At 41.5% G+C, this 27,874-nt stretch overlaps 1 protein-coding gene across 1 annotated transcript in view; it reads right to left on the bottom strand.

The window, feature by feature from the left end:
* LOC105523105 (receptor-type tyrosine-protein phosphatase mu-like) overlaps nt 1–27,874 on the bottom strand; it is a 403,681-nt gene that overhangs the window by 329,767 nt on the left and 46,040 nt on the right. The gene's annotated exons all lie outside the window — the stretch shown is intronic.

Here is a 27,874-nt window from a genome sequence, read left to right as displayed (position 1 = left end):
GTAATCCCAGCACTTTGGGAGGCCAAGGTGGGCAGATCACGAGGTCAGGAGATCGAGACCATCCTGGCTAACATGGTGAAACCCCATCTCTACTAAAAATAAAAATAGCCAGGGGTGGTGGCAGGCACCTGTAGTCCCAGCTACTCAGGAGGACTGAGGCAGAAGAATGGCATGAATCCCGGAGGCAGAGCTTGCAGTGATCGGAGATCGCCCCACTGCACTCCAGTCTGGGTGACAGAGCAGTTAGTACAAGTCAATGAAATTGGAGAAAATGCTGAAAAATGGAAATGAGATATCTAGTTTAAATTCACCTGGAAACCAAGAAAATTTACAAGGTAAAACACTACAGTTTTGGAGAAACAAACATGGTTAAGATTATTCAAGATGATCAACTTTTCCACTATGAGGAAAAGAGTTTAGAATAATTACTGCCTGTAGCAAAAATATCTAATTGGATTTAGAAGTGTTGTAATGAAATATGTCCTGCACCAAGTAATTAAATCAAAAGAAAATAATTTTCTAAAAGACCATAAGAAACGCATCTGCATTTCTGACTACCCAAATTATTGCTGAATCAAGAGTAAAAAGTATTAATTGGCAGGCTCCAGCCTATCTGTTAATAAATCTAAAATTAGCATAAGAACTAACCTAATAATACTTAAATAACAAATGCACTAAAACTGAAATTCTAATTTGAAGAACTTAATATTGTGATGTAGTCCTTCATGATTTTGCCTCAGAAGATGGTCTACATAACAGTTGCAACTGTTAAAAATGAACTTAGAATCATTAAAAGACTAGTGTAGACACCAAATGTGGATGCTTTCAAACACATGTCATTAGATAAATATGTCTAAGAAATTATAAGTCACAGAAATTTATACAACACAGGGCAGGCAGAAACATGGATAATTCTTTCATGACAGAGTTTGAAATCTTAATCATACGCACTGTCTTTCTCCATTTATAAAACGTTGAGCCTTAGAATAAATTACTTTATTAGGAAGCATAAATTTAAAAATGAAACAAACGATTTATCACATGAAGTTGAAATTATTAGTCTTCATCTGTAAAACACTCTCCTCTTATAATGCTTTCTCAGATACTTTATTCTGGACCTCTTTCTACTAATCTGGCTTGCTGGGTCTTTCTAGGAAATGCGACTATCTCAGTGTTCAGGGTAGAGTAGAAGGGGCATATATTCTGTGAGGCTTCAACTAATCAGTCTTCAGTTTTTTCTGTTTGGTTGACTGAATGTTTGTCCATTCACCCTCAAGTCATATAAGAGCTGAAATGGCCTACAGAAATGTTAGGATTAATAAAAGTATAGAGAACTTTAAATACCTGTTTCCTGGCAAAAGCCAAGAATAGTTCTTCATGCTTAAATTAATACCGAAACTCCATTAGGTAAGGCTAGTCAAAACATAGTTACATTTTTGAACCGTGATGTGATTCATGTGTGGGATTATTTCTTAAATTCAGGAAAAGCACCAGAAAAATTTCAAAGTTGTAAACATATTCTGTTCTAATGAAACCCTATGAAACATACTACTCAATATTTGTACTCAAGTCCAAAACTGCAGTGGGACTTTCAACAAGTCCATCTTGCTTATTCATGCCTGAATTCCTTTGTGAGATTTTTCAATGTGCATTAATTCAATGATTATTAAGAACCTACTATATCCCCCAAAGAAATGTTCATAGAGTAGGAGAAAGAAAAAATATAAAGCATACCATAAGGCATGCAAACACAACTGAAAGACACTAGACCCTGCCTGGCACACAGTAGATGCCTAATAAATATTTGTTGAATGAGCAAACAAATGCATGAGGTGGCCCCGATGCTAGTGGGTAAGAGGCAGTGTATACACATTAAGAAATGAACTTAACCTTTTCTACTGCGGACGCTGTCCAACATAACTTCAAAGAATATCACAACATGCAATTATGAGTTCCTTTTTCATCTGGAATCTGAAGAATCCCAAAGCTTAAAAGAAATAAAACAGTATAAGAAAAATCTGACCAAACAAAATTTTATTGTGATGTCCTACAGGATATAAAGGAAAATAAAATTTACCTTAAACTTGACAATATACAACATTTTACTTAGCCAAATACACATGTGCAAATGAATTACACCAGTTGTTTTTTTGTTCGTTTGTTTGTTTGTTTGTTTGAGTCATGGTCTCGCTCTGTCACCCAGGCTAAAGTGGTGCAATCTCAGTTCACTGCAGCCTCCACCTCCTGGGTTCAAGTGGTTCTTGTGCCTCAGCCTCCCGAGTAGCTGGGATTACAGACATGCACCACCAAGGCTGGCTAATTTTTGCATTTTTAGTAGAGATGGGGTTTCACCATGTTGGCCAAGCTGGTCTCAAACTCCTAGCCTCATGTCATCTGCCAGCCTAGGCCTCCCAAAGTTCTGGGATTATAGGAGTGAGTCATCACACCCAGCCTGAATTACACTTTTAATTAACATAAATTCATTGACATGACTGTAAAGTTACCAATTACTACACCTGTTGCTTTCTCCTCAATATCCTCACTCTAAACCTCCAACCCAGTCCCTTTCTTTAAATCCAACATCTCCTTCAAAGTATTGCTTAAAATGCAGCTTCTTCTCTGAAGTGCTTTGGCATCCTCCAGCCTGTACAGACTGTTTCCGTCCTCTGAAGTCCTTTACTGTGTAGCACACACCTCCTCTGTTCTGTACTGACAGCCATGTAAGCAGGTCTCATCTCCCCCTTAGGCTGCAGCCTTCTCCAGGAAGCCGACCTTGCTTACATTTTAGCCCCAATTGTCAAATGGGGGGCCACGCCAATTCTGAGACACAGAGTATTTTTGAATCACTGTGGGAGTGAGTACAATTAACATAATCATGACAAGGAAGACTGGTTTTACTTGGAAGTAAATGAAATAGAACAATGATAATGTAATGGTTACATTACCTGTGCACTCACAGATGTGAAAATGGCTTAACTTTTAGGCAAAACACTGAGCCTTGGGAGAACCCAATGGAGGCCTGCAACTGAGCCATCCACAAAAAGCAAGCTATCTCCTCTACCTGGAACACCATCACTTCCGGTTAGTCATCTATCCATCAAAGTTTCCTTGAATGCCTACTAGATTCCACGCACTGCAATGGTTAACAGGTAGACTTTAAAGGCCATGTTCCGGCCGAGCGCCAGCTCCCAGAGTTCAGCAGCTCACATCTTCCATGTGAAGCACCCCAGCAAATGCTTTTTGAAAGGCTCTCTTTCTCTCATGTGAGTGCACAGTCAGAAAACAGAAGCCATTGTCTGCCCTGCAGCCTCTCATGCTCTCCACTGCTGTTCCTACCTTTCCCAAACAAATGGCCAAATAAGTCATTTACAACATAAAGAAACTGAGTAACTAATCTTAACCAAATGGGTAACTCTATTAAACGTAGCAGAAGAGGGCATTCTACGGGTTTTACAGTACCTTAGAGGTCTCTGAACATGCTAATATATTCCCTGTTAATTTAGTAGAACTACCTCAGCAAGGAAGCTGTAGGCAGGCAAATATGACTTCTGGTTCATCCCCAGAGACTCGTTCTGTGTCCAGTGACTTTTCTGGGATTATTTATGGCATTAACTTGTCTGTGCTCAGAAGTTTCCGCCATGTTTGGGCTCAGTATTAGGAAACTTCAGAGCTACTTAGATTTTAAAAGAATGTTCACAAGTTCATTATTTATTCAGTGGATAAATTATTAATCCTTTACAATGTACAAAATTCTCTACAATATTAAAGGACACTTAGCTAGAAAAGACATAAAAATAATACAAGGCAATAATATGATAAATGACAGGCCAAGAAGGACTCTGAAAAGAGAAGGTCACTTCTTTCTGAATAATAGAAGCTAACATTTATTGGGTGCTAACTACCTATTAAGCACATAGTACTATGCTAAGCACTTTATAGAAAATACCAGTGCATTAAATCAAGAGTACTGCTTACCTGGTGGAAGAATAGAAAGGAAATGAGACTTGGGCCCTGCATTATAAAATTGCCTTAGCTATTATAATCAAAAGCATTTTAAATATAAAAATATAAAATATATGTTGATTTAACAATAAATGTAAGTCCATTTTCTTCTGTTTTATACTGCTGGAAAAATATTTAAAACTCCAACATATATGAAATACACATTCCAAATACATGGCATAAGTTTGGGGGACACAATGCAAATTTTAGGTTCTTTTTTATTTTTAACTAGTGATCTCTAAGTAAAAATAATTATTTTCCCTGAAAGCCTAAACATACACTATGAGCTTTTGGTAGGACAAATTTAGGTTTGTTTTCACATGTCAAAAAACAAAAAACAAAATAAAAGATATGCCTGTGTGATACATTAATAATTCATTGCTTATTATCTTAGGGACATTTAATATGAAAATAACATATCCTAATTTGTTGTCATATGCATGTTATTTCTTGTTTATGTAAATAATTCACACAAGAGGAAATAATAAAAGCTTTCTACATCAATTGAGATCATCTGAAATATGAACTTAGAGCTGTTTCTATTTGTAAACAAACTGGCCAAACGCAGCGTAAAAGGTGATAACTAAGGATGCAATAATAGAGCTGAAATGAAAAGAAATCCATCATCAAGGATTTTACAAGAATAACAAAAGAGAAAGATGTTCACAAATAACTTACAAAGGCAAAATGTGATAAATGCTATACAAGTGGCAGCAAATTTCAGAGAAAAGGGAGATAAGTGTTTATCAGGAGAAATCTAAAATATTTTTCTATGGGTTGAAAAATATTTTTCAATCCATTTGGGCATTAAAGATAAGGAATAGACTTTAACAAGTAAAAATGAGGAAAGAGCTTTTCAGCACATCCTACCTTCACAGCCATGGGGACAAAGACATAGCCATGGCATAGGTGGGTGTAGCTAGCGTTCCTGTGAGTACACAAACAGTAATGGCCCAAAGACAGGAACTGGGCATTGTGGAGAAGACCAAATACCATGACAAAGAGCCTGAACTTCATTCTATACGTCTGCATTTCTCTAATTCAAGAGAGGCAACAGTACAATGGGAACCGAGAGGCTGGAGATGTCAGTGAACAAAATGGAAAAAAAAAAAATCCTGTTCTTTATGGAATAAACATTATCATGGAGGATATAGACAACTAAAACAAAAACAGTAACAAGAAAAAACAGAAAGGAGCTAGAAGGAGGACACATGCCTGAGTGTTTGAGGAGCATCAGGGCCCATGGCGGGAGAAGGGATGACGCTGTAGAAGATGAACAAAGAGAAGTGCTGGAAGCTAATCGCACCGCACCCAGCGGGTCCTGGAAAAGATTCTGTGTTTTCCCAGGTGAAAACGGAAGACTTTGGAGGCTCTGTGATCAGATTCATATTTTGGAATGGTCAGACTAGACCATCATGGGGCAATGCTGAAAGAGGGAAAGTTCTAGGGAAGAATCATGCCAGCAAAGACCTGCAGGAGGGCCGGGATGGTGGTTGGAAATATTCTGAAGGTAGAATCAACAGGATCTGCTGACTGGTTGAATGTGGGCATGAAAGAAACAGGAATAAGGATGACTCCAAGTTTCTCAGTTTGAGAACCAGACAAAAGATGCTGTCCTTTCCTGCAATGGGGAGGATACAGGAAGAGCATTTGGAAAGAAAGGAGGGAACCAAAGGTTCCCAGTGAGTAGTGCCCGGCCATTCTGCCAGATAGAGAGAGCGGGTCAGATTTGAAATTACATCTGTCAAAGTGCAACAACCACACACTACACACACAGGTGACAACATGGGGATTCTAAGAGGAGTGAAGGGAAGGTGGGACAGTGCACATCATGCTAAGAACATGGAAGTCAAGTACAAGGCAAGGCTTCCTGCCAGGAATGAGAGGACGGGAAGGCATTTGGAGACTTGAAGAAACCAGAAAGGATGTGAAATATCTGCTGAATGATTCTGAGACACAGCCATCCAAAGCTGAATTCGGGGAAGAGCAAAAACATGGTGACTCCTCCTAAGATTAGGTAACACGACCACAGAATACATGAAAGGGAGTCCATTTCATCAAGGAATGGTTGCCAAATCTGAACCCCTTTAAATTTACCAGTAATGTTTCTTTCCTTGGAATCTCTTATTTTTGCAACATCTCATTAATACAACTAAAAAGCCGACTTACACACCTCCAAAGAGTTGGTGAAACAGACTGCTGCCTAGTCATGGCTCGTTGTACATGGCACTCTGCATTGAATGAAGAAAAGGAGCACTTTCCTGCTTTCAGAGAATTGTTGCTCTACCGTTTTTCTGCTTCAATATGCTGTCTCAACACTGCTGCTGTAATGACATACTGTGGTGTGATGCATCAGTGGCTAATCCTCAGGATTCTCTATTATCTCCTGCATTAGGATGTGCAGCATCAGAAATCTGATGGATTAATGAAAGACTGTTACTGCTAATTGCTGACATAAGACTATTTAGGGCACTGAGGCAACTGCTGAATTTTTTTAGACATTTTCATTGCTTCTCAGAGCTGTACTAATCAGGCATGCTAATTCCTACAGTAAACAGCACGTAGCTTTGCTGAGAGACCATTTTAACTCTCCATCATTTCATCCCAAATACCATCCCTAAATCCAGATAATTTGCCTTAGATCATTTATCGGCTGTAACATGCAGCCAATCCAGACTCCTGGCACAGTTGATGGCTGGAATTTTACACATCCCTAATTAAAACAGATGTGGCCTGCTCAAGGAGCCTTTTTCAGCCACCCCAACTTGGACAGTGTCTCAGCAAAGGAAAACAAAAGCTCTGTTCATGGAAACGACATCAAGTGCTAAGGCACTGGGGTTTCTTGGAGGTGATTTGCATCACTGAAGACCTATGGATTGCCCAAATCTTAGCAATGAAGCACAAAGAGTAGAAACACAGCCTTTGGAATTAAATGTAAGTTCCAATTCTAATTCAACCCTTATTATCTGTGCAACTTTTAGGCCAATTATGCAGCATCTCTGAGTCTCACTTTCCTCTTCTCTAAAATGAGCATGTAACATCATTTCTTTACATATAAAATGTCTAGAGTACAGCACTGCTAGAAACACAGCACAGCCATTGATCCAGAAAAACGCCATGGTCTGGTTCTCATCATAGGGATGTCACTACAGTGAAATGGATACACTAGACAAACAGCTTCATGACAATTGGCCTCTGATATCATCTGATCAACTCCCCTTGCACTGATTCCATACTCGACCAACCTTCTAACTTGGCTTCCTACTTACGCTATTTAGATCTGAGCACAATGTGCCCACCATAGAATGCTATATCACAGTTCTATCTGTAAACTGATAAACATTTGAGTTTTTATATATCTACACCTTGTGTGTGTTTTTTTTATTATACTTTAAGTTCTAGGGTACAGGTGCACAACACGCAGGTTTGTTACATATGTATACATGTGCCATGTTGGTGTGCTGTACCCATTAACTTGTCATTTACATTAGGTATATCTCCCCTCCCCACAATAGGACCCAGTGTGTGATGTTCCCCTTCCTGTGTCCAAGTGATCTCATTGTTCAATTCCCACCTATGAGTGAGAACATGCAGTGTTTGGTTTTCTGTTCTTCTGACAGTTTGCTGAGAATGATGGTTTCCAGCTGCAACCATGTCCCTACAAAGGACACAAACTCAACCTTTTTTATGGCTGCATAGTATTCCATTATACCTTGTGATTTTAACTTGAATGAGTACAATCAGCCCAGGATATACTGACGATCAAACTTCATAACATCCATAGTTAGTGTTAATAACTATGCATTATTATCCATGACAGATCTGTAGTGCTAGAATAATTGCAAAAAATACCCCAGACTCAAGAGAGAGGGCAGTAATAGGGAACCTACCCATCTATCTGGGAAATAGTCTTTATCTCTAGACCAGGGGTACCCAGTGTTTTGGTTTTCCTGGGCCACATTGGAAGAAGAAGAATTGTCTTGGGCCACACATAAAACATACCAACACTAACAACAGCTGATGAACTTCTTTAAAAATTGCAAAAAAAAATCATAATGTTTTAAGAAATTTTACAAATTTGTGCTGGGCCACATTCAAAGCCATCCTGGGCCACGGGCTGTACAAGCTTGCTTTAGACAATTATCTATCTCCCAAATTGGACTCTTTAATCCTCAAGAGCACCCCCCAATTAATCCCCTGGCATATTGTGAAATTACAAAAAAAAAAAACAGCCTTGTAGTTCTGAACATAAATGTGTTATTACAGCAAAGTTAATGGAAAGAAATATATCTTATCACAGTTATCAACATCGAGAAACACTATTATCAAAAAGCAAGCTTATTGATTCTTTAAGAAAGGATGGGTAAAAACAAAAAAAGAAATTAGCACAAGTTTTGATGAGACTGCGTAATATTTTCTCAGTGGGATTCAGTTTCAATTTAAAGCTGACAGGACATTTTGAGCTTAAAGATACTGGGTGATTTGGTTAAAATTACAGAGGATTGGATTCAAGATTACTTTGTAATCTCATGACTTTAAAACCTTCTTAATTAAAGTCTTACATTTGTTTTAAATAAAACAGGACATAGATGTGTAGAACAGAAAAGAAATCAGGATGAGGGAAAATGTTTCTGGTCAGTAGTCCCCGGGGTCTCTGAATTTCATTTGATACTCAGTTAAGGAGGAAATCAGATCCTGGGCACAGGCTCTCACTTTCACAGGGCACATAAGCCAAGTCAACCTAAGTGTCCCCATGTAAAAAACCACTGGCTCATGTGACACTACAGTATATGCCTGCAACCATCCCCCTTCTTAGATAACAAGGCAAAATGTGCTATTAATGGTGCCTGTGTTTATCTTATCTCAAGGAGAGAAAAACAAAGCTTTAGTTTTGAAAAAAATTACTTCACAAGGGTTTACTTGTATAAGACACTGACAATGTAAATCCATCATCCTCTCAAAGATTTCTTCAGAGTTCATGATAGAAAACATTTTAAAATAACAACGATGAAATTTTAAAAGCATTACTCCTAACTTTTTTCTTTAATTCCCCCACTTACAATTCTAAAATAAACCAGCAAAATAGCCCAAGAGGCTACTCCATCTTGTAAAAATGTTTAAAAACCTCCCTTCCACATTCCGCATAAGTGGCCATCCTAGGTCTCTGCTCCTCGTCCTAACCACGCCTCCCAGAAGACAGTCTCCATAATCACTCTCTTTGGTCCTCACCCCAACTCCCGCAGCCTCCAGCCTGGCACCTAAACAGCTCCTGCTGAAGGCACAGGGCCATCCAGGCCAAGGAATCCAAGGCTGTTCTTCTCGGGTCTCATCTCTCCTCCTCTCGTCTATATCACCTTCAGGAAACACCCTCCTCCCTCTTCAGCGGCTTCCGTGGTGACAGCTGAATCCTGGTTTTCCTCCTCTCCACCATCAGACAGAAGATGTCTGGAGCCCTTTTCTAACACTCTTCCTGCTCCCTCGACGATTTCATCCACCCCTTTGGTTTCAGCCATCTGACCTCTCCTTCTGAGCTCCAACCCCACATACCCAACCACCCATTAGACATGTCAGAGTGGCCATCTCAGGCACCTCAAATTCCATTCATTCAAAACATTCCCACAAACCTATTCCCCGGGTGAGTAAATGGCATCCCTCTCCACCCTGAATACCCTCTTGCCCTTATCCCCACGATCTGGTCTACCATCCAGGCCAGCTGATTTTAGCTTCCAAAAATACCTCCACATTTCCCCTTGTCATTCACCTGGAACACTTCCATAGTCTATTAACCAGTCCACTACCACCCACTTTACCCCTCTCCATGAACATTTTTAAGTCCATTCTCTTCACAGCCTGAGAGATCTTTAAAACTATGCTGTGTACTTTGCGTGTGTGGGTCTTCACATACACACACACACACACACACACACACATACATACACACACACAAAATCTGGTCACCCTATGTTGCTCTAGGCTAAAATGGTTTCAATTGTGCTTAAAGTCTTTAATGTGGTTCTGCAAAACCTCCAATTTCTGGCTCACACTTATGTGTCCACTTTTTTCTAATACAACTTGCCCTTCACTCTCTTGAGTACAACCACAAAGCTGGCCTTTCAGTTTCTGAAACATTTCACACATGCTCCTCAAAAAAGGGCCTTTGCACATCTGTGACCTCTGTTATACCCCACCACCCTCTGCCCAGCAAATAGGTCCCCTATTGTGTTGATTAAAAATTCAGATGTTCAGACTCCACTCTAAATCTACTGAATGAAAACATCTCAGGGTAACCAGAACACATCCTTTCAACACGTGGCTGGATCATTCTGATAAGCAGGTGTGGGAAGCTGATCTAAATGATCATCTTTCTAACGCTTGAATCCTCTTGGCCACATCCACAAGGCTAAGTTCTCCAATCTCAGCATTTAGTTAGGCAATCCATCCCTTCTGTGGGCAGGCTAGACAGTTCTTCCTTATATTGACCTGAACCCTGCCTCCCAAACCCTGTACCCACTGATCTTAGTTCAATAATATCTTACAGTTGCCCTCAGATGACACGATTGGCACCCCCACCATCTTAATGGCTTTCCTCTGAGGCTGCTTCCACGAGTATACTACCATTTTGAAGCATACTTCCTAATAGCAGTGTAAGTGGCTCCACGATAATTCTCAGTGAAGCTAACTCAATGGTTCAAAGCACTCTAAAGCAAGTGACTGCACAGTGGTCAAAAATCACGTAGATGGAGATAAGCTGGAAACTGCGAACCTCACCAAACCTCAGCTTCCTCATTGTTAAACTGGGACAGTAATAGTGCCTTCTTCTTTGGGCTGATAGAAGAATTAAAATTGCTCAAGCATGCACAGAAAGTACACAGTGCCCGTCCCACAGAAATGTACACAAATGGAATGTGAGCGCCGTGAAGCCAGCGTTTTGTGTCTATTTTGTTGGGCACCCAGTGGCATTTAGAACAGTGCCTGACAGGGTGGGCCCTCAATTATCTGCTGAATGACTGAATTATTAACATTCATGGACAAAACTAGAATCGAAATGTTAAAATTTTCAATGTAGTTAAAAAAAAGATGAAAATGAATTCAAGCTTAGTTTTCCTTTATTTTAAATTAAAGCACATTCTTTAAGTGACTCTTAAAATGCCAACTAATGGTTTTAACAGATTATATGATCTTTTAAATATCTAATTCTTTTAAGAAAAACGGCATAAGACACATATGATTTACAATCACGTTTTTGCACAATAGCTGCAATTTTCAGAAAGTTATACTATCATTTTAAACATTCACTCCAAAGACAGTAACTCCTTTGCAACAATAGTACACTAGGGAATAACAGAAATGCATGAGTCGCATTAATTTTAAGTAGAATCATTAAGCTACTTATCATTTTTTTGTTTCTGGATTATTTTACTGCTTTGATATTAATGTGAAAAATAGTGAATGCTTCAAATGCTTTTAAAAATCCAGTCTGATATACAGAAATGAATAGTGGTTCACAGAATATGTATCCTGTTGAGGGTGTGTGTGTGTGTGTGTGTGTGTGTGTGTGTGTGTGTGTGTATATTTTTTTTTTTTTTGAGACGGAGTCTTGCTCTGTCACCCAGGCTGGAGTTCAGTGGCACGATCTCAGCTCACTGCAAGCTCTGCCTCCTAGGTTCACACCATATATTTTTTATATTATTTACTGAAGTGGTACCTTTGTCATGTGGCCATCCAAAAATTCTTCAAATTATTTTAGACAAAATAAGGTGGCTTTCGTTTTCAAATAGATACAAGTAGAGAGCTCCATACATCAGAATCTCCATTTGTGCGGGGCCTCTTACTTGGAATCAACGGAACTCCTTCTTATTCCAGTCACTGTAGCACCCCACAACACCCCATTTCCTAACTAACTGCTACTGTTGATTTCCTTGCTCTCCTTGGAGAGGACATTCAGTCAGGAAAAATCACCAAGTTAAAGTTTAGCTCTACTCTCTACTACAAAAACTCCCTGTCTGAAATGTTGAAGGAGGCATTTAACATTGGCATGGCCAAGTACCCAACTCCCACGCCTCTGGTGCCCACCAAATGTTCTCATCTTCACATTCCCTTAGCACAAGGCCTGCAAAAGGCTTCCCAAATACTTCCTAGAATGAACCGAGCCTCACCGCAGGTTACTGGGCATTCTGTGTCCCCAAATCTCCCTCCTTCCATATAACCTAAGGCCAAGAGTCAGGTCCTGAAACACGAGGATAAAGACCTTTACCTCAAAGATGAGTGGTCACTGGGAAAGGCCAGTTCTCTCGGAAGACAGGATCTCACACAAGGGCTGAGGAGGCCAAGAACAGAATGGTTTCAGGACACATGCCTCAGGCCAGAGAGGAATAAAACGCTTCCCCGCCTGGCTGCTGGACTAAACCAAGCCTTCAAGGGAGACAGCTATAACCCTGCAAAGGATAGGGCCCATATCCCGAGGTCCAAAAAGATGGTAAAATCTGATAACCAAAAATTGAAAAGGGAAAATGTCCCACCCAGCGTAATGCCAGGGCGGCTGGTTGCGCAAGTCAGTGAGGTCAGGAGGTGAGGAGAAATGGCAGGGGTGGAAACAACAGCTTCCACAGGGGATTCTCACTCCACCAATAGTTCAGTGTGAGTCATCCCAGAACCTCGAGAGGAGGAAGGAGACGAGGGAAGTCCCTCTCCTTGGAGGAAGGACACTAGGCCACCTGCAGAGGGGGATGGTGCCGAGGGGAGAGTGAGCCGAGTCTGACGCACTCCCGGGTGCAGGCACGGATTGGATAAACCATGGAATTGTGTCAAAAATCTCCCGACTACAGTCCCAGCGACAGAGCAAGACCTTGTCTCTACAAAAATTTAAAATTTTTTAAATGTTTACATAGGAGGTCCAGATACTCAGGAGCAGTCCCAGCTAGTCAGGAGGCCAAATTGGGAGGACTACTTGAGCCAGGGAGTTCAAGGTTACAGTGAGCTATTGCACCACTGCACTCCAGCCTGGATGACAGAGTGAGATCCTTTCTCAAAAAATAAATAAATAACCCAGACAACCCCAGTGTGGAATCTGCAGCAACATGGGTCAGGCTTAGACCCTGAGCAAGGGGCACTGGAATTGTACACAGGCAACCTCACGGCTAGACTCGCTCTTTGTGAAGCCACCAGCTGTGTGACTGGGAGAGGGGAGAGGGTAATATCAGCAGAGGTCATCTGTATGCCCCTTCTACTCTCCATACACGTTCTTCAGGTCACTCATGTCCAGGCTGACAGTTGGAGTCATTAAAGAAGTCCCTGATGGTGGAGTTTAGGTCCCTGTGTATGAGATTATGAAATGGAAAATATTTTCTCTGCCTAAACTCTGTCCATCAGGCCTGTACTCTATGGAGTCTGCTGAAGTCCAAAGATCATTAAACCCTTTTAAATGAAGGTGGTGACAACAGTCTTTGCCAAATTCGAGTGCCTGTCTCACGGAGGGAAGGGCATTTCCTATGTCATATTACCTGATTGGATAGTATATGGAAATAATCTTGTGTAAAAGCAAGCGTAGAATGAAGTCCTGTTTGGAGCACTCAGTTCTGAAGGTGGGGCTACACAGCCTTTCCTTTTCCCAATGAATGTCATCAGAGGGAAAGGTGCTAACATTATAAGAGCCTAGCATTGGATGCTTTTACGAATGTTAATGCATTTTAGCCTCACAGTAGGAAGTATTTTCTCTACAGGAAAATGAAACTGAGAGGCTGAAACGGCTGTTTCAGCTGGATGCTGAGGACCTGGGTTTCAAATCCAGGCTCATGGGCCCCAACGTCACACGCTGACCACTAGTAACTGGTCTCATTGCAGCTTTGCTGGTGAGAGAGACAGAGGAAGTCCATCTTGATGCACAAACCCCCTTGGCCAGGCGCAGTGGCTCACGCCTGTAATCCCAACACTTTGGGAGGCCAAGGCAGGCGGATCACCTGATGTCAGGAGTTCAAGACCAGCTTGGCCAACAAGTCAAAACCCAGTCTCTATTAAAAATACAAAAATTAGTCGAGCGTCATGGCAGGTGCCTGTAGTCCCAGATACTCAGGAGGCTGAGGCAGGAGAATACCTTGGACCCGGGAGGCGGAGGTTGCAGTGAGCCGAGATCACGCCACTGTACTTCAGCCTGGGTGACAGAGCGAGAGTCTTTCCCAAAAAAAAAAAAAAAAAATCTCTCAAACTCCCAACCTCTTCATTCAAGAGGTCATGGAGAGGTGATAATGAAAAACTTTATTTTCTATTCTCTTACCTTGCAATATAATTTCACCACAGGGCAAGAATTAGGCCATATTCCTTCTTCATTTTTAAGCCAAAAATAGCAACTGAATCAAATAGTGTGGGCAACTTGACTTTTAAAAACATCTATTTGTATCCAATTTGATAAGAGTTGGGAAAATTACTAGCATGCGAAAGCAAATCAGGAAATCTGGAAACTTCTGATTTATTGATAAGCTATTAGGTTGTTTTAACTACCTTCCTATCAAGAAACAAAGGAAACAGATTTGAGATGACATTCTGGTGCCTGCTTAAAAAGACCTTTGAACTTTATGTTTTCTTAGTCCTCCAAAAGCTTTTTTTCATGAAAGATTTTATCTTATTACTCTCCCTAAATATATATGCTATATGCTCCCTAACCGCCACAGGTGCATTTCAAGCTCTTGTAGAGTTTCTGTAAATTCTGTTAGAGGCAAAAAGTGATTCTTTTGAGTTCCTTGAAAATGGTAGCCAATGGAGGAATGGCAGAGGGAACGTGCCTGGTTACTCAGCGGCAGCAGCTGACACACACATCAAGCTCGCTACACACACACCAGGCTTGCTACACCTACACCAGGCTCGCTACACACCCAGCACTGTTCTAGGAGCTCTGCACAGTGCACTCATGTAGTCTTCGCAATAATCTCATGCAGTAAATACTACTGCTATTTCTATTTAAGAAAAGCAGAATCTGATGGCCGGTGCAATAGCTCACGCCTGTAATCCCAGCACTTTGGTAGGCCAAGGTGGGCTGACCGCTTGAGCTCAGGAATTCAAGATCAGCCTGGGCAATGTGGCAAAACCCTGTCTCTACTCAGAAATACAAAAATTAGCTGAATGTGGTAGCATGTACCTATAGTACCAGCTACTTGGGAGGCTGAGGCAGGAGGATCACTTGAACCCAGGAACTCAAGGCTGCATGCAGTAAGCCATGATGGCGCCACTGCACTCCAGCCTGGACAACAGAGTGAGACCCTGTCTCAAAAAAAAAAAAAAAAAAGCAGAATCTGAGGCACAGAGAGGTTAAGAAACTTGCCCAGGATACACAACAAGAAAAAGGTAGAACTAAGATCCAAATCCAGTCAGTCAGTCTATAGTACTGCCATCCTCATAGTTCAGTAGAGGCTAACTGATTTCAAACTAGATAATTGGGGGAGATGCCCCTTTAAAGATGTACTCTGACCTTATGAATACAGAGTTCACCCTCTAGTCTTCATGCTTTGGGAAGCCTGTAGAGTCAAGCATAGTGGAAAGAACATGGAAGAGCAGTTGCTGGGAAAAGCAGTTGTTGGGAGTTAAGGTTCCACTGGCTGCTATAAATATTTACTTGTATGGCCTCAGGCAAATCACTTTACTTCAGGAGACCTTATTTTTAAAATGTAAAATCCCAGAGGTAGGGGAAAGAGGATCTGTATAATAGTTTCCAGTATATACCTGCCTGATCCAGTTTCAAATCCACCAGTACTAGCAAGTATGTTTCATCATAATAGTTTCCCCACCCGCTACATGATTTTCTACAGTCTCTCTCTCATAATTTGGTCTCACAGTTCCCTCCAAGTGTGCCCAAGGCAGAACAGTGGAGCAAGAAAGAACTGGGGTTGGTCCAGAAGGTCCTGTGTCCACCTCCACGGCTGACCAGCTTGCAGGTACCAGTTTGTTTTTTTAGGAGGAACAATGCCACCTACCTCACATGGTTGTTCTGGGGGTAAGTAAAGTGTCAAACGTCTATCACATGGGAGGAGCTTGTGAGTAAGAGTTATTTTTAATATTCTAGGCCTCTCACCTAAACTGTTAAGCCTCATAAAAACATGCAAGCAAAGACGCTCAACGTAACATTATTAATAATGAAAAACTGTTAGCAGCCTAATTACCAACAACCCAAAAAGTGAGAATATATAAATTATGGAATAGTATTAAAGTCACATGCAGCTATTAAAAATCATATTTTCCAAGACTATTTGCAAGCATGGAAAAATGATGATGATCTCGACCACTAAAACAGGCAGGCGGTAAAAACTGCCTATATAGCTATATTCACTATTATACACAACAGTAAGTACACATGTATAATACATATATACATGCATGGAAGTCTGTTAAAATACAACAAATTGTTTAGTAGTGCTACTTTGAGTAGGTAGTATGTTTCATCTTCCTTTTAACAATTTCTGGTATTGCCTAGTTTTTCCTACAACAACGATATTAGACTCATAATCAGAAAAAGGGTTACAAACAAAGTGATTCTGACAAACACCCAATGCATATTTTTCCAAAAGTAAGCTAAGATTTACACTAAAAGCAAAATCGTTTTAAGCAACTAAATTGTAAAATATCATCCCAATAAGAAATTACCGTATGCCAAGAAGAGTAACAGAAAAATTGTAATTTCCAAAAATTCAAATTAAAATAAGCAAGTTTAACATACTGAGAATTTATAAATTAAAAAGGTATCATAAAGATTTTACACAAGTTTGACTGCCCAGAATCACAGAAAAATCAGAAATGGAAAGTTTTAGAAAATGATTTTTCTTCTTATGCCTGGAAAAAAAATCTTGGAGGGATTACAGGTTCAGATGAGAACTTGGCTGAACTTTGGCTTGTTTCAACAAGCCCAATTTTTGTTCTCTTTCTCTCTCCTCTACAGACGCATACACAAAGCTGGGCCTAATGAAGTATCTCACTCTCAACTCTCAGGTTAAAAGAAAAATACAAGAATCTAGCTTCCCTTAGTCTCCCAGCAGCATCATGTACCTGCTGCCTCATGCTGAAACTGACTTAAGCAGGGATGTCATTTTCTCCTGTGCCTACCTCACTGTCCTCTCCAGCCCTGCAGGAGGACTGCAGCCCTGACTTGGGGCTTGCCATTCTGTAACCAGGCTAACTCCCTAGGGTTCCACAGGGCAGCATTTCTTGATGACTAACAAATCTCAGTACCATCCCAAGATATTTCTCTAGGGTATCTTTCCTCCTTATTGCTTACATCCTACAGACAAGAGCCCAGTTAATAGCTGTTTTTGAAAGGACAAAACAGGTAAATGAGGGAGTCCAGCATAGACCACAGAAAACCCAATATAGACCACTGGGAGCCCAGTATCAATTCCTCTCCTAGCAGCACATGAGAGGCCTGACCATGAACCACGGCTGCCACGGTAAGGATGGTGTGAGAGGGTGGAGGAAGTAGCTAGAAGCTTGAAAGATAAAGAAAGAATGCATATACACTGTACATATTTTAGGATTCTTGAACCAAAATAAAAAGAACAAACACACTACATAATTCAGAAAATGCAGGCCATGTAATATTTATAAAAATTCAATTTTTAGAATACTCTTCTCACACATCTATTAGAACGGTCAAAATCTACAACACTGACACCACCAAATTCTGGCTAGGATGTGGAGCAGCAGGAACCCTCATTCATCACTGGAATGAGAAATGGTACAGCCACTTAGAAGACAGTTGGGCAGTTTCTTACAAAACTAACCACACTCTTACCATATGATCCAGCAATCACAGTTCTCGATGGTTATCCAAGGGAGCTGAAAACTTATGTCCACACAAAAACCTGTACATGAATGTTTACGGCAGCTTTATACAGAATTTGTCAAAAACCAGAAGCAACCAAGATATTCTTCAGTAGGTAAATGGATAAACTGTGGTACATGCAGACAGTAAGAGTATTATGGCTGGGCGCGGTGGCTCATGCCTGTAATCCCAGCACTTTGGGAGGCCAAGGTGGGCAGATCACAAGGTCAGGAGATGGAGACCGTCCTGGCCAACAGAGTGAAACCCCGTCTCTACTAAAAATAAAAAAAATTAGCCGGGCGTGGTGGCGGGCGCCTGTAGTCCCAGCTACTCGGGAGGCTGAGGCAGGAGAACAGCGTGAGCCTGGGAGGCGGAGCTTACAGTCAGCAGAGATTGGGCCACTGCACTCCAGCCTGGGCAACAGAGCCAGACTTCGTCTCGGGGCAAGGAGGTTGGGGGCGGGAAAGGTATTATTCAGCACTAAATAGAAATGAGCTACCAAGCCACAAAAAGACATGGAGGGGATTTAAACGCATATTATTAAGTGAAAGAAGACAATCTGAAAAGGCTACATATTTTGGGATTCCAACTATACGACATTCTGGAAAGGGCAAAACTATGGAGAAAGTAAAAAGGATCAGCGGTTGTCAGGGGTTGGAATCAGGAGATGGATGTATAGATGGAGCTCAGAGGATTTTTAGAATAGTAAAAATACCCTGCAGGATACTATAATGGCAGATACATGCCATTATGTATTGGTGCAAACCCACAGAATGTTCAACATCAAATGTGGCCCACTAATGTAAACTGTGGCTCTGGGTGATAATGGCATGTCAGTGTGGGTTCATCAGCGTCAACAATGCACCACTCTGTGGGAGCTGCTGATAATGGGGGGCTATGCATGTGTGGGGGCAGGGCTACATGGGAACTCTAGCACCTTCTCAATTTTGCTGTGAACATAAAACTGCTCCAAAAAAAGGTCCTTAAAAAATATTCTTTTAGTCTTAATTTAACAGTTTCAAACATTCGTTCTTTAAATCAAGGATTCTAGAGTCTGGGTTCAAATCGCAGTTCACCAATTATTAGTTATGTGACCTTGGGCAAGTTTCTTAACCTCTCTGCGCCCCTATGGCTTCCTATGAATATCTACTCAGTGTTATGAGGATTAAATGCATTAGTAAACTTAAAGGCTTTAGAACATTGCAGCATACAATAAGTACTGTATAAGTTTTAGCTGTTATTATTATTTTATGAAGCTTTGTTTATATATATATTTATTTAGTAGACACGGGGTCTCACTAGGTTGCCGACTGGTCTCAAACTCCTGGCCTCAAGCAATCCTCCTACTTCAGCCTCTCAAATCACTGGGGTTATAGGTGTGAGCCCCTGCACCCAGCCTATTATTATTTTATTGTTGCTGTATTACTGTTATGATCTATTTGTACTGGCTTTTGATAGGTTCAAATACTTCTGCCTCTTTCAACTATGCCTATTCAATCACACTCAGAAGTGTGTGATACCGCAGGAGAAGGAGTGTCCATCTTGGAACGAGAGACTCTTTGGCGCTGCTTCAGTGATATCATGTCCATGTAATCATCTGAGTACACTACTTACCTTCTGTGAGCCTCAACTTCCCATCTATAAAGTGTGCATTATATTTCCAATTTCCCAGAGCTTTGTGAAGAGTGGAAAACATTTGTGAAAAGCAGATTCTCGCAAGCACTGCAATGCACCTAAGAACAATAGGTCTAGAATTCGATTCCCCAGCCGCCCAGCTCTGGCTCGGTGAAAGTAAGTGAATCTCCCTCACGTGGCAATTACAAGCACTTTCACCCACCCTAGGACACACAGTTGTCCTCATCTGTGGCAGAGAAGAGGGGGTCGGGGTCCAGGTATTCAGAGTCATGTAACGGAAGGACAGAAGTTGCTTTCTATGTTTGGTTAGCATAAAATTGAGAATTCCCACCAGGAAACCATGCAAAGGATAGAAACAGACTTAGCGGGTAGAGGCAGGAAGAGAAAGAATGTTGTAGCAACCTATGGGAGACAGAGAACAAGAAACGAAGGAGAAAGGCCAATGCCTGGTACAGTGGTTCCTGTGTAGCAGCCAGGGGTTTCTCCGCCCTAACTCCTGGCCACCACATCACCATGGGAAGTTCTCTACTCAGCCTAAGGTAGGGAAACATCCATGGACTGCCTGAGTGGTTTTCTGCTAGAGAAAAATCTAGTACTTTATAGGTTATATTCATCAGGGCAGGCTAAGTCATGCTGCAGTAATAATCACCAAATATCAAGGAACATATCACTTCTTGTGCACCCTCATGCCCACTGGCCATCAGCTGGGAGCTCTTTTCCAAGTCATCCTCACCCTGGGGCTGAAGAATCAATTGCAGGTTTCCATGGCACAGATGTGGTGAAACAAGCACGAACTTTCCTGCTTCTGCTCAGAAGTGACATTTAATTGGCCAAAGCAAGTCATATGGTCATGCCTATGTCCAAATGAACAGGGAACTGCTATCTACTTTATGCTCAGGAGGAGAGTCCGAATATTTGTGAATATTCACACATCCAAAGTGTCCCCAACACCGGCTGCCCACCTGTTCATTGGACAACACATTAGGGATGTCTTTACTAAGGTTTGAAACAGATGACAAGAGCGTGAAGCAGAAGCTTCAACAGACAAACTGTGACTACTTCTCCCCTATGTCTTCAACAAGTGATCTCTTAAAGCTTAACCATTAAATAGTACAGAACTTAAATGGTTACTTAAGACCCTAAGTAATCACCATCCTGTATTTTAAACACACACACGCTTACACACACAGCAGCAACTGCCAACCATCTGTACTGAAAATATTCTTTATTTTACGAATAACACTTTTCCAGGACTGGAGTCCCCAGTGGAACGTTGCTTTACAAAGCCCAGTCAATCCCAAGTGAAAGTTCTTTCTTTCTTAGAAAATGTCATCATCTGTAAATGTTCCCTGGGGCCAAGCTCAAGGACGGGTTCCAGAGTTTCTCCCAGAACTAAACCCTCTGCGAATCAGGCTTTTAGATACTCTCAACACTCCTGGCATCCAGACATTCATACAACCCTGAATTATTTATTCACCAATCTTTGCACAACTTCCTAAACACCAATGGAGATCAGGATGGTTTCAGCTATTTGATGTTACATCTTCTCAAGTGGCTAAAGAGGCTATAAAGCACCCCATTGCTTAAGCCTGCCATCTCAGTTCCATTAGCAGTAAAGACCTCTCTATTCAAACTGCTAAGTAAATCCTCCGAGAGCCCGGGGACTGTTTCATGCTTGAAAGCAACTGTTAAGAATTTGACAACAACCAAACTGTTCCTATTTAATCCTTCTCCCAAGGTAAAAAGAATTATAGGTAAACATATGCCTTCATTATTTGCTTTGCTGCATTTCAATACCCAATCCCACACAAAATTGCCAGCCAAGGATTTAATGCAATCACTTCTATATTTCAGAGCTATTGCCTTTGCAGAATGGAAAAAGCTTAACAAGGGTTATGGAGCTGGTTAGCCAGGAATCGTATTTTGTATAGCATGTATCTTAAATGTCATAGGGGTTTGGGGTGAAGTAAAAAGCATCACAAATCAAAGGGTACAAACTATGAAAAGAAGAACGAGGAAAGGTGCTGCAGAACTGCGATTCTTACGTGGTTCTGAAAGACAGTAAGTAGATGTGGGCAAACGGGTTTGGGGATTTATTTTTGGGTTTTTTTCCTTTCAGGGTTTTTGCATTGCTTTTTGTTTTGAGCCTTTAGTAATTTATACGCTTGTCACATCCTCAATTTACTACTCCTACTAAAACTAATTTTATTAATACATTAAATAGAAGTTCCAAACTGTGATAAATCTGAGTTAAAGTGAGAGAAATAAATACTCTTTTAAAATATATTATTCAAGAAAATACATAATCAGTAAATCAGAATAAGGGAAATAGCAGTAACGAGAAGAAGAAAGAGGCATGAAAACTTAGTTGATTACAACACCTTTCTAAGCCATTAACGCAGGACTCTTCCCTCAGGGAACATTGTCTTTATATTAGCGTTTCATTCAATTGTCTATTGAAATGTGCACTATGAAATAACCACTTCCAGAAAAATTTTTTGAGTGGGAAGGGGGTTTGTTTTGTTTCAGGATTTTTGGCTACATATTTAACAAGTTGCATGTGAAAATAAAATGTTCTTATTAACAGTGGAATAATATTTCCAATATGGGTCTGTCATCAACAAGTCAGACTCAAGGCAACATCTCAGAGAACAGATTCCAGTCCACTCGCTTCTCATGAGCCCAGTCTCTGCCCCTCCTCATTCCAACAGCTAATTCTAGCAGTCCTTTTCCTCAGAGCCAATTCACACAAAACCAAAAGTCCAGGGCAGCATTCCAGATCTCCTAGACCAAGAGAAGGTAAACCAAATTGAAACCAGAAATGCTCTCTATGTATTCAACAATGCAGCATTCCTTAACCTCCCACTTCCCAGACATTCCCCAGATTAACTCATGTGGTTGATGATTATCCTCTTCTCACGAAATGCTTATACCGGGGGAAAGGAGAAAGAAATACATATATTACACACACACGCACCAGTGTTTAAGCTTGCTGCAAACCCTCCTTAAAATTAAGCTTTTTGATTAAGGATTATATTTTTTCAATTAAGCAAATAACTGCTAAACTTACTCTGGAAAACTATGTTTTTTCCCAAAAATAAAAAGACACTATCTGATTCAATTCAATAAATCTTTATTGTATGCATAATCATTGCTTCAGGGAAAAAAAAGAAAAAGGGGAGGTTATGCCTTTAAAGAGCTTACAGATTAACAGAAGAGAAGGGTGTTTAAACAAATAACTGTAACTTCTGCAATGTATAATGGTCATATATTGCAGCCACTAGAAAATCACCAAGCAGGGGACACTGAAGCAAGGACCTGAACATTGAGGGGGAGTCTAATTATTCAACCTACAAATCGATATTTCTGTCCCATCACTTCAAGCTTCCCAAATTTCCCTTTTCCAAACTCCCTTTAAAACCATAAAATCCTCTTAGAAAAAGATCCTGTGCTCAGAATAATGATCTCAGCCCTTCCACTGACAACGGGGGTGGGTGACTTCCAAACATGCTCCACCATGCTGCGGTATGGGGTCCTGAATTACTCTACACTGGAAAGACCATTCTGCTGTGAATTCTATTTCTAAGCCATCTACTTAAACATGTTATGTTTAACACCCTTCTGCCTTTTTGTGAATACAGAACCTCCCTCTCTGTACTTCTGTTTGATCAAAGAGGTGCTGATGGTGAGAACGTCAACTAACCCACCCCAACGCAGCCACTCACATGTGGAAACATTAAGAAAGCGCATTCTGGGTGCTGGCCAGGAGAGCAGGCCAGACAAACAACAGACACCAGGATCGGCTTGGCCGTGCGAGTGAGAACAGGCAGATCTCCCCAGGCCTCCCACCCCAAGTGGGAAGGCAGGCAGGATGGGGACCAGAGGACAAGCTCCTGAAAGCTATGCTTTCCTCACAAGCACAAACCAGCTGCAGCTTCTCTCAAGGCGTTCCTCCAGGAAACCAAGCCAGGGATGGGAGCAAAGAAGAAAGGGGCCCACGAGTGAAGGGTGCCCAGGCTGGGAGTGGGGAATGGACCCAGTCTCTGTGGCACAACACGGGGCCTTTCTGAGAACCAGCTACACTCAGCTAGAGAGCCACAACCACCAAAGAGAAAGGGGTGAGCGATCCCAAGACCTTGGGCTGCTCCCCCAGTCAGGTGAGGAGTGAGATCTGCAGGGGAGCATTGTGGCATGTCTGAAACACCATGTCTGGGTACACTCTGGGAGGCCAAGGCAGGAGCACCCCTTGAGCCCAAAAGTTCAAGGCCCCAAGGGAAACCCTGTGAGACTGCAACTCAACAAAAATTTTAAAAATAGGCAGGGTGTGGTGGCACTATGCCTGTAGTCCCAGGTACTCAGGAGGCTGAGGCAGGAAGATCACAGAATTGACCAAAAGGTCAAGGCTGCAGTGAGCAGTGATCGTACTACCACACTCCAGCCTTGGCAACAGAGTGAGACCCTGTCTAAAAAACCACCATCCTAACAGGAACCCAACTGGACTTTCCTGACGTCCCTCCCTTACATCAGGGGTCCGCAACCCCCAGGCCATGGACTGCTACCAGTCATGGCCTGTTAGGAATCTAGTGGCACAGCAGGAAATGAGTGGCGGCTAGCGAGCATTACTGCCTGAGCTCCACCTCCTGTCAGATCAGCAGCAGCATCAGATTCTCATAGGAGTGCACACCGTATTGTGAACTGTGTACGTGAGAGAGCTAGGCTGTGAGCTCCTAATGAGAATCTAATGCCTGATGATCTGTCACTATCTCCCCTCACCCCCAGATATCCAGGACTGTCTAGTTGCAGGAAAACAAGCTCAGGGCTCCCACTGATTCTGCATTATGGTGAGTTATGTATTTGTTTTGTTATATATTACAACGTAGTAACAGGAATAAAGGGCACAATAAATGTAATGCACTTGAATCATCCTGCAAACCATTCCCAACCCATCCCCATCTGTGGAAAAATTGTCTTCCATGAAACCAGTCCCTGGTGCCAAAAGCATTGAGGCCTGCCACCTTACATGAAGGGAGGCGAGGACTTCTGAAGAGAAGACAGAAGGGCACCTGTTCCTTCTGCTGCTTCCATTTACCAGCGAAGGAATGCAGAGGCCTCCCAGATGACAGGGATGGCTCCCCAGAGACTGGGCTGGAGAGGTACTGAGGAATGGACCTAGTCTCTGTAGCATGACATACAGCCCTTCTGAGAGCCAGCTACGCTCAGCTAGAGCGCCTCAACCACCAAAGAGAAAGGAGCGAATGATCCCGTCTCTCTCTTCCTGCTACAGCCTGCCCCTCTGTGCGTGTATGCGAAACTAACCATGACCCTTAAAAAACAAGAGAATGAAAAACATAGAAATGGTAACAGTGCTACTGATAATAAGATCATGGGCGATTCTTTTTCCTGTTACAGTTCCCGAATTCTCTTTATTGTTACATTAAGTGTTTAAAATAACTATATTTAAATAATGAGGTTTTCGCTTTTGGCAAAATCAAACCAGCTCCCCAAATTGAAAAATTATCAGAGTTAAGCAACAAAGGATTTTGAAGATAACCTTCCCAAAAATTCTCAATTGTAATCTATGGGAACATCAACGTAAATGTCAACATACAGAAAAAAGCTACTTGGTAAATGTTATTATAATAATGTGTGTGTTGTCCAGGGGATGGACCACAGGAAGTATCAAAGTTTAATTCTCAACTCCAAACCCATTCTGAAGAGTAAAACAGTAAAAAAAACTGATCATCTCTCTTAAAAACTAGAGGAAACTTGTAAAATCATTGTTAGAATGAAGTTTATTTATAGGTTCCCTGGAGTGAAAAACAACTCTTTAAACTAAACCCATGCTTTAAGAAGCCACATTACAAGATAAACACATGTCTGTGCTCAAGACTGACAGCACATCGATCCTGTGTCAAACTCATTACCTGTTTGTCAACAGCAGCTGACAATTTCTTAATGAAAAACGAACAGTATACTGAACCACTATTTCACATTAGGCAGGGGAAGGCAACAAAATGCATCTGGATGTTTTGGTTGGGGATGATAAAAGCTAGATTATTAACCAGATTGGCTACCTATAAATGATCCAATTTTCTCTAAAGAAAAAGACAGGCCGGGCGCGGTGGCTCAAGCCTGTAATCCCAGCACTTTGGGAGGCCGAGACGGGCGGATCACGAGGTCAGGAGATCGAGACCATCCTGGCTAACACGGTGAAACCCCGTCTCTACTAAAAAAATACAAAAAACTAGCCGGGCGCGGTGGCGGGCGCCTGTAGTCCCAACTACTCGGGAGGCTGAGGCAGGAGAATGGCGTAAACTCGGGAGGCGGAGCTTGCAGTGAGCTGAGATCCGGCCACTGCACTCCAGCCCGGGCAACAGAGCGAGACTCCGTCTCAAAAAAAAAAAAAAAAAAAAAAAGACAATCCTTCAGTTGCAACAATCTATTTTGTTCTTTTTATGATCACTTATCGTTAGCTTCCTACTTCTAAGCTTGCCAAGAAGCTCTAATCAGCTCAAACACAAACATTCCTAGGTTCCTTAATATTCCTTGGGTACCTTAATATTCCTTCTGTTCCTTAGCTTCTAAATGATGTTTGATCACACAAAATCAAACTTCTAACATCTTTTTCAGTTTCTGAAACTGACAATCCAGAAGTACTTTAAGTACAGCCTTCCCTATACCACAAGCACGTTGCCCTGTGTGTACTTTATTACTATGGTAACTCATTCGGCCTTGGTGTTTGTACTGTTTTATGCTGAGTCTGAGTTTTATGTAAATTTCCACAATAACCCTTAAATCATTTGTATAACTAGTAGGTTTGCTTGGATTCTATTTAACACATGTTCTCTGGTTCTCCTTACCCTAAACTATTCTGGAGAGGGTGGAAGAAAAAGTATTTTTCCTATCTGTGATGTATGCACTATCAGCAGACCCCGTTGCTAAATGAGTCAAATCAGCAATCCCCCCACTAAATCATGAACGTGTCATTCTCTTTTTTCCAATAACTATCTAGCAGCCCAGTTAGACTATAAATGTTAAGCCTTTTAAGGAAAATTCAGATTTCCATTCAACAGAGCATTTTTCATCTATGCAACATTATAATTTATCTACCTGATACAAATAAAAATCATCATGAATTAAACCAATTGGAAGGGGCAAAAGTAATCTGCTGACCCCAGAAGGTTAATCAAACAGGGTCACCCTTTTCCATGTACTGGAATCAACCAATGGAATCTTCCATTACTGATGGATAACTGCATAGGCAGCATGGTCCCAGCTCTCAGGGTATTTTCTTTTCTTTTCTTTTTTTTTTTTTTTTTTGAGACAGTGTCTCACTCTGTCACCCAGGCTGGAGTGCAGTGGCGTAATCTTAGCTCACTGCAAAACCTCCGCCTCCTGGATTCAACCGATTCTCAGCCTCCTGAGTAGCTCGGACTACAGATACATGCCACCATGCCCGGCTAATTTTTGTATTTTTAGTAGAGATGGGGTTTCACCATTTTGGCCAGGATGGTCTTGATCTCCTGATCCACCCGCCTCGGCCTCCCAAACTACTGGGATTACAAGCATGAGCCACAGCACCTGGCCAGTATTTTCAATTTATTTCAAGAAAAAAATATCACTAAAAGCATTATTGAGCGTGTACTGTATGAAAAAAGGGAACATGACAAAACATAATTAAGGATTAAACTGTGCAGAGTAGCTGAGAGAAGAGAATGACTGGGGGAGTTTTTAACTCAACAATCTTCAAAATCTCCACACAACATTCTTACAGGATTGTTGGGTGCCTGGTGTCATATCTGAATTACCACAGGGACCCAAGTTTGAGAGCCCTCCAATTGTCCTCTGAGGTCAAAAGCAACCCCATCTTCCCAGGCATATGGGGTGATATCTGCCCTCAAGTGGATCAACGCTACGGCGGCAAGTGAATCCCAGATGGGACGCTGGTTTCCTGAGCCAGGTAAGAGAACGATTTCTGTTACCCTCCAGGGCCTGCCCTCCTGCCTGTAAACTGTTCATGGAGAGCGATGGAAGCAGAATAAGAGCTGGGAGCATGAGTGGCAGAAACACATGAAGGGAACCCTCCCTTCTACTGGATGGGAGCTAAGTACATTCTACTTAGTGAGCCCAATTAGTTACATGTTATTTTACAAAGCCTTCTTGCAGTGACTGGCCTCACCTACACAATGCTAAAAGAAATTACACCTTCCCTGAGGTCAAGATGAAAGAAACAACGGAAATGAGTGAGAACCTTACAGAGAAGAGCATTTCAGCTTCTCCTTCTCACATAGCCAATTTTGGAGGACCTGGCTAGAACTCAATGATTTCGTACAGCTTCACTCCCATTCACTGGCAGCTATGACTTCGTCCAAACATTAAGCTGGGGTTTAGATAAATGGAAGGTAAGACATTTTAAATAAGAGGTCTAATATGAAGCAA

The sequence above is a fragment of the Colobus angolensis genome, unplaced genomic scaffold, assembly GCF_000951035.1.
Source record: "Colobus angolensis palliatus isolate OR3802 unplaced genomic scaffold, Cang.pa_1.0 Scaffold45, whole genome shotgun sequence".
Taxonomy (NCBI): domain Eukaryota; kingdom Metazoa; phylum Chordata; class Mammalia; order Primates; family Cercopithecidae; genus Colobus; species Colobus angolensis.
Note: the sequence above shows the minus strand (reverse complement) of the source record. Positions and strands in the feature narration are given on the sequence as shown.